We start from the raw sequence: 7621 nt of genomic DNA on the forward strand, positions 1-7621 counted from the left end.
AGAGAAATGCAAATCAAAACTACAATGAGGTATCACCTCACATCAGTTAGAATGGGCATCATCAGAAAATCTATAAACAACAAATGCTGGAGAGGGTGTGGAGAAAAGGGAACCCTCTTGCACTGTTGGTGGGAATGTAAATTGAAACAGCCACTGTGGAGAGCAGTATGGAGGTTCCTTAAAAAACTAAAAATAGAACTACCATACGACCCAGCAATCCCACTACTGGGCATATACTCAGAGAAAACCATAATTCAAAAAGCCCCATGCACCCCAATGTTCATTGCAGCACTGTTTACAATAGCCAGGTCATGGAAGCAACCTAAATGCTCATCAACAGACGAATGGATAAAGAAGATGTGGTACATATATACAGTGGAATATTATTCAGCCATAAAATGGAACGATATTGGGTCATTTGTAGAGATGTGGATAGATCTAGAGACTGTCATACAGAGTGAAGTAAGTCAGACAGAGAAAAACAAATATCGTATATTAACGCATATATGTGGAACCTAGAAAAATGGTACAGATGAACCGGTTTGCAGGACAGAAATAGAGACACAGATGTAGAGAACAAACGTATGGACCCCAAGGTGGTAAAGTCGTGGGGGTTGGAGGTGGTGGTGTGATGAATTGGGAGATTGGGATTGACATGTATACAGTGATGTTTATAAAATTGATGACTAATAAGAACCTGCTGTATAGAAAAATAAATAAAATAAAATTCAAAAATTAAAATAAATAAATAAATAAATAAGAAATAAAAAAGAAGGGGAGGATTTCAAATAGAAATACAGGCTTTCACCAAACAAAGCAAGAGATAGAGTTATTATAGGATTTGTTAGGTGGGGTGGAGTTTAATTTAATTTAGTTTAATTTAATTTAACTTAAATGAAACAGCATTTTAGAGAATCAAAGCAAAGAAGGGCTATGTATAAAGTGGCTGTATCAGGCATTGCATGAGAATTGGAATCATATCCTGTTTTCTTAAAACTACAGTGTTAAGATAAATATTAGAAGATATTTCTGAAAACCCTTACCGAAACTCTGGAAATTGTTGGAAATCAAATCTGAGTTTCTATGTCAAAGTCATAGTCAAAGTTTTAGTCAAGGCCAAAGTATTTTGAGGCACGTGGCTCAGATAATCTAGGCAATAGTGGGATGTTCCATTCCTACTGATACGATTTCCGAGAACAAATTTTCTCAGCCTATGTTTTTAGAGAAAACTGTTTCTTAGCCTATATCCTTGATGACAATTGATAGCAGCAGCTTTTTCTCATTTACACAAAGAACAAAGGAAAAGCTAGTAAAAATTCTTCCCCCTCTTTGCATACATTTCTAACCAAGTCTTTCCTCTTACCTGAAGACTGTTCTTTGCCTATGATTTCTGATAGTCACATTCTTAGCTTCAGGCAGCCAATTTATTAGAAATTAGTCATATTTTTACCCACTCATACCAGTAGTGTACTTTGTATTCAGCAGTATGATTTCAAATATGATCTCTTCTAAAATAGAAGGAATGAGAAATAAAATATTTGTTTATGACCTAGTGAGATAGAAACACTTGTGACAAAGGTCAAAGAATTGTTGAAAAAACAGAAAAACAAAAACAAAGGGTAGGAGTGGAAACCAACCTATCCATTGTCTCAGCCTAATCTCTCTTAACCCTACCATTTCTCCCCTCCTCCAAAAGAGGGTTATAGCATCAGAGTCTGATGGGGTCTTGGCAATCGAAGCAAGTTAAATTTGTTTTTCAGCAGTGTATTGTTTAAACTTTAAATGCTCAGAAATATCTAAAGTGCTGAAAACCAGCTGTATCTGTTTAATACGATCCAACATTTTAGGATGCCGCCAAGAGAGTACTAAGAAGCTGGAAACGCTGGGGATCAAACCCAGGACCTCATACATGCAAAGCATGCACTCTACCACTGAGCTACATCCCCAAGCCTATAGAGCTAATGTGGCCCTGGAATAGTTTTCTTTATGAATACATGGTCAATTTTCCCCTAACGTATATTTTGTTTACTTTGTTGTGCAAGAATCGTATGAATTTTAGAGGCCTTGAATGTCAGAAAGAAGATGTGTTTTGTAAATCAATGTCACTAAAGCCTTCAGATTCTCTTGCACCTGACTAGGCCCAGCTGAGAACAAGAAGTTGTAAAATTAGCTTTTATCCCAGTAGGACCATGAACATACGTCATTCAGATCAAGAGTCTTTTGGAAAGGCTGGCATCAAAACAAAACAAAACAAAACAAAACAACAACAACAACAAAAACAAAACATAGATGACTACAACACACCACTGGGAAATTTCATGATGTAGTCTGTACATCTATGGGATGTAGTAAAAGCTGTTCTAAGAGGGAAGTTTATAGCAATACAATCTTACCTCAAGAAACAAGAAAAATCTCAAATAAACAATCTAACCTTACACCTAAAGGAACTAGAGAAAGAAGAACAAACAAAAAAGAAATAGAAGCCATTCTTTGATGAAAATAAAAATTTAAAAAAATTTAATATACAATATAAAGCATATTATATATATAAAGTATTCAATTTTTAGCTTTTTGTTTTGGGCATTTTAAAACAAAGTAGAAATCATACTATAATGAATACCTATGTACCTACCACCCAACTTCGGTATTTATCATAGTTTTGTTGTTCTTGTTTGTTTCTTTTTGTGCTTTTTTTTCCCCTCCTGGAATAAAAATCAAGTTCCAGATATTAATCTCAACCATAAATATTTTCCCATGTATAACTAATAGTTATAAACTTTCTTTTTTAACACTGCCACAATAACATCACAACCAGCAAAAATAATAAAACTTCTTAATATAATCAAATCCTCAGTATGTGTTTGATTGTTTCTTTTTCCAATTACCTTGTTTGAATCAGGATCCAAACATGTTGCATTTATCTATTATTTTCCTTACATGTCATTTAATCTGTATCAGTTCCACCTCCCTTTATCCCCCATGCCATTTCTTTCTTGAGTTTCAGTTTGTCCAGGAGAATGTCCCACATTCTGGATTTGACTGATTGCATTTTTGTGATGTTATTAAACATATTCCTATATTCCCAATATTTACTGTAAACAGATGGTTCCATCTATTAGACTAGACGAAGCACTAATTTTTTAATACAAGTATTTCATTGGTGGTCCCGGGCATGTTCTGTTTCACTGTGTCGAGAGGCACATGTTGTGTAGCAGTCTCACTTTTAGAGAGAAACTGATCGGGTATGTCAGCCTGCTCCATCTGTTCTAGAGCTCCCCCATCCAATTTCACCTCATGGTTGTAGCAACCACTGATGATTGTGACCAGGATGCATTATAGCAATATCAGTTGCAAAATGTTGACTCTATTTTATCATTCCTCCTGCATGTATTAGCTGTCATTCTTCTACAGAAAAAAATTTTCCCTCATCAACTGTATGTTTATCCTGACATACATTCTGTATGAGAGGTAGTATAAATACTTGATTCTTTTCCTTCATTTGTCAACTTTCAAAATAATGAATCAATAACCAAAAACCTCCGAAGTCTGGATGTAGGAAGACTTGTGTGTGTGTGTGTGTGTATGTGTGTGTATGTGTGTGTGTGTGTGTGTGTGTGTGTGTGTATTAATTTTACAACCAGGTTCTTTACTAAATTGTCCATTTGTAGTAGCTTTTCTGTTCTGAGGAGTAGTTTCTAGATATATAACCCTACCAAGATGTATAGAGAGAACTTTATCCCTTCCTATCCACTACCTACTCCTCTAATTACTTTTTCATGCTAAATTCCTTGATTAGTACCTCCATTATAGCATTAAAGTAGTAACGATAGTGGATATCCTTATCTTGTTATGAAGAAATTAAATCTCTGTGACCACAGATATACTTAAAGTGACTTAAATAGGTGGTACAGATCATAAAAACTTACTAAAAATATATATTGTACAGAATTATTTTCCAGAATAAAAACTAATTCCTAGAAATCAATACGTTTAAAAGGGACAACTGATTTTTTTTCCCTCTCATATTATGAAACCAATATTTCAGACTAGGTGGGCCTAAGCAAATCAGCTTTGATTTTTAGATTGGTTAAGACATATGAGTATTGTGGGATACTTGTTTGTGTTGGCAAAGTGGAAGTCGTCGTTCACTCAGATTTATTTCTGAAATGAGCCCATGTCATTTATTTTGATTGAAATTTTCTTGAACAGGAGATATTTAGATGCTTGTTCTCTCACACTCCCAATAAGTCATCTCAGCAAAGCGGCAATGGTCTGGATTCATTGAAGCAGCCAGTCTTCATTCACTCTGTAACATTCAGTTTAGGCTTGGAAGGCATCACGTACAATGACAGGCAGTGCTTTATTGTTTCTCTGTGCATAGAACCTTGCGGTTATGACTGGAGCCCACTGCTTCCATATCTGGTGAATAAAGAAGACAAAGTATGGGGTGGTCGGATGCTCATAAGGAAGAAATCATAAGATATTTTTCTGCTATTCCACCTCCAGTTTGGTTTTTGCTCTAAGAACTCTTCAGAATTCAGAAGGAAGTGAATGAAACCGAGAGTCTGTTGTTTTCTGTCTTCTTCTTTTCTGTTTTTAACTTGGCATCCAAAGAAATCAGGCCAATTATCTTTCAAAAACGCTTGTCACGTAGGATTTAGGACATTTCTGGTGGTGGCAACGCTCTCGGGGCAGAAACTGGGTACTACAAAGGCAGTACAGGTAGGCAGAAAACTGAATGAAAGAAGACACCAGATTTAAAGGGAGAGATGAAAGGAAAAGTGGTTTGATCACAAATGCAGCCTCTCAAAACTGGTGGAGGTGCCGGGGATTGAACCCGGGACCTCGTACATGCTAAGCACGCGCTCTACCACTGAGCTACACCCCCAACTGTGAGGGCTTTTCTTCGGATTCCTTTCGTGATTTATAATAATTATTTCTTTGCTTCTCAAAGATTTAGTAAATTGCAGAGGAAACGTGAATGTAAAATTCTCCATTTGCGTAAAATTCTCCATTTGCGAAACAGACTGAGCAGCGGCCTCATAAGAAAGCAACAGAATGAGACTCCAAAGGAAGGAGGCTGAAAAGAGGCAATCTGTTGTCTCGACAATCTGTTGTCTCTCACTCTCTCCAGCCTCCCTCCATTCCTGCCCTTTCCACATGTAAGGCTTCAGGAGGCCGAAGCAGGTAGCTGGGCAGCCGGGGTACCCACTGAGGAGGTGGCGTTGGGAAGGGAGCAGAGGTGGAGTCAAAGCGGGTCCGCGCCTGCAGAGCTCCAGTTCCCGCGTCCAGCACCAACTCCCTTGGAACAAAGACTCTCAAATCATCTCCATTTCCGGAAGCCAGAAAAATCCACTGAGTGTTTCGTGGTGATGGCAGGGAACATCCCAGCGAGCTCACGATGTCCTGGACAGTAGGCGCCCAGATCGTCCAACTTAGCAACACTTACCTCCGGCAAAACCCTGGAGTCCCCTTGCCTTGCGGAGCTAGTCGAGGGTGGGTTGGGCTGGGCTGGGATGTTATTTAGATAAAAGGTGAGCAGGCAAGGCAGGACTGGCTTCTGTTTCTCCACGACCAATCCCTTGGGAACCAGGGAGCTATGAAGAATTATTAGTACCTCGGAAGGTTTGGGAAGGGGGGAAGCTTCCGATACTTTAAAGAGTTGGCCCGGGCCCAATTCACATGCATTGATTTCTCGGGCACGTCCATCGCAGTTTCTCTTTTCCTCCCTCTGAATTTCAAACTTATTAAAATTTTGAAAAAAATAAAAATATTACCCCAAATAACCATACACCTTTTACCCAGACTTAGCTATTGTTAATATTTCACCCCATCTCCTCCCTCTCTCTCCCATGTGAAGTAAGCTGCAGTACATCATGTTCACTTACCCTTAAATACTTTACTACATAACCACTGTACGATCTTGAACTTCAGTGAATTTAACATTAAATAAATAGCTGTATTTAATCTACAGTCTGCATTCCAATTTGACCAATTACCCCCTAGAGTACAGGATCTAGTCTAGTGTCAGGTATTGTATTTAGATGACATGTCTTTAGTTTCCTTTAATCTGGGACATTTCCTCAGCCTTTCTTTTTCTTTCATGACATTAATGTGCCATTTCAACAATAGTGTATTTTTTTCTTTTATTTTTTAAAATAGAATGTCTTTCACTTTGGTTTTTGACTGTTTTCTCCTGATTAGATTCAGACTATGCACTCCCCAGTGGATTACTACGTAGATAATTCTGTGTGCTTCTCAAAGTATCATACCTGGAGGCAGGTAAGGACTATCTGTCACTCATTGGTGAGGTTAATTTTGATCCCTGCTTTGTAGGACAGTGATTTAAGACTGCAAATATCCTGTTCCTCATCAAAATCTCCCCCAAGATTTAACATGCACAGTCTGAGCAAATCTTTATTATGATTGTTACAGAATAATGATTTTCCAGCTCCAGTCCCTCCACCATATTTACAGTCAGTGCTTGGCATGCTACTAAACAATCATTTGTATGGATTTCTAGTTTTTCGATGGTTTATAATTGATTATGATACTTAACTACTTTGGTGCACAAATAGTCCCAGATTTGGCCACTGGGAGTCCCTTCAAACTGGCTTCCTATGTCTGTTTGAAATGTCTCCATCATTTTTTTGAGTCGTTTTTACTTTCTAAGCCACTCTCTTGTTCACACTCTCCTAGACTGAGTCTGTCCTCATGTCCAGTAAATAAACACCCAACACTGGGATTCTGCTCAACAGAAGTGGATGAGGGAGCTGATGATCAGGATGAGAATTTGGGCTGGGGAGTTTGTTTTTGTTTTTTTAACTGAGTCCTACCTCCTCTGATATACCCAAAGCAAATAAGGGTAAGGGGGGGAAAATCACAAACATAAACTTGTTGCGTGAAAGAAATCAACAGAGTGTATGATTCCTTTTGTATGAAATTTTAAAACTGCCCAAACTAATGTATGGTATAAGAAGTTAAGTTAGTTCCTGTCTTGTGGGTAGTGGCTAGAAGAGGACAGGAGAAGAGCTTCTGGGATACTGGGAATGTTCTGTTTCTTCATCTGGGTGTTGGTTACATAAATGGGTTCACTGTATGAAAAATTGCCAAGTATAATTTGTGTACTTTTTCTGTATGTTTGTTATACTTCAATATGAAGTTTTCAAACACAAGAGCAGTGTTCAGAGATATGTTATTTCAGTCCCTGGGGGGTTCCTCTTCCTGTTTCTGCCTGGGGTTTATCTCCACAAGAGAGTTCCCTTCCAAGGTAAAATGTTTACCAAGGATATCATGATTAACCTTGAAGTAAAAGAAAAGAGCAATTCGTTACTGTTTCCTGCACTAAGATTTGATGTATGGTGGCTAATACAGAACATCAAGATGCACTATCAAAGTTCAACAAGAATCTTTTTATGTGGGAAAATTAAATGAACTGGTTTTTGCTAAGCTTTTATCTTCAGAGTACTAGAGAACTGTATGTGACCTGAATCCCCTGATTTAGTGTTTCGACACTTAATTGGGAGTTCTCTTTTTTCTCTTTCTGCTTTTTTTTGTTTTTGTTTTTTGTTTCTTGTTGTTGTTTTTGTTTTTCCATTTTGTTCTTAGGCAGACAAGGCAA

General features: G+C 37.8%; 2 non-coding genes across 2 annotated transcripts; both read right to left on the reverse strand.

The window, feature by feature from the left end:
- Nucleotides 1-1874: 1874 nt before the first annotated feature.
- TRNAA-UGC (transfer RNA alanine (anticodon UGC)) lies at nt 1875-1946 on the reverse strand. Its single transcript has one exon. It is a non-coding gene; the product is annotated as a tRNA-Ala (tRNA).
- Nucleotides 1947-4816: 2870 nt separating this feature from the next.
- On the reverse strand, nt 4817-4888 carry TRNAA-AGC (transfer RNA alanine (anticodon AGC)). The gene has a single exon. It is a non-coding gene; the product is annotated as a tRNA-Ala (tRNA).
- Between the last annotated feature and the right edge of the window lie 2733 nt (nt 4889-7621).

This window comes from Balaenoptera acutorostrata, chromosome 10, assembly GCF_949987535.1.
Source record: "Balaenoptera acutorostrata chromosome 10, mBalAcu1.1, whole genome shotgun sequence".
Classification (NCBI taxonomy): domain Eukaryota; kingdom Metazoa; phylum Chordata; class Mammalia; order Artiodactyla; family Balaenopteridae; genus Balaenoptera; species Balaenoptera acutorostrata.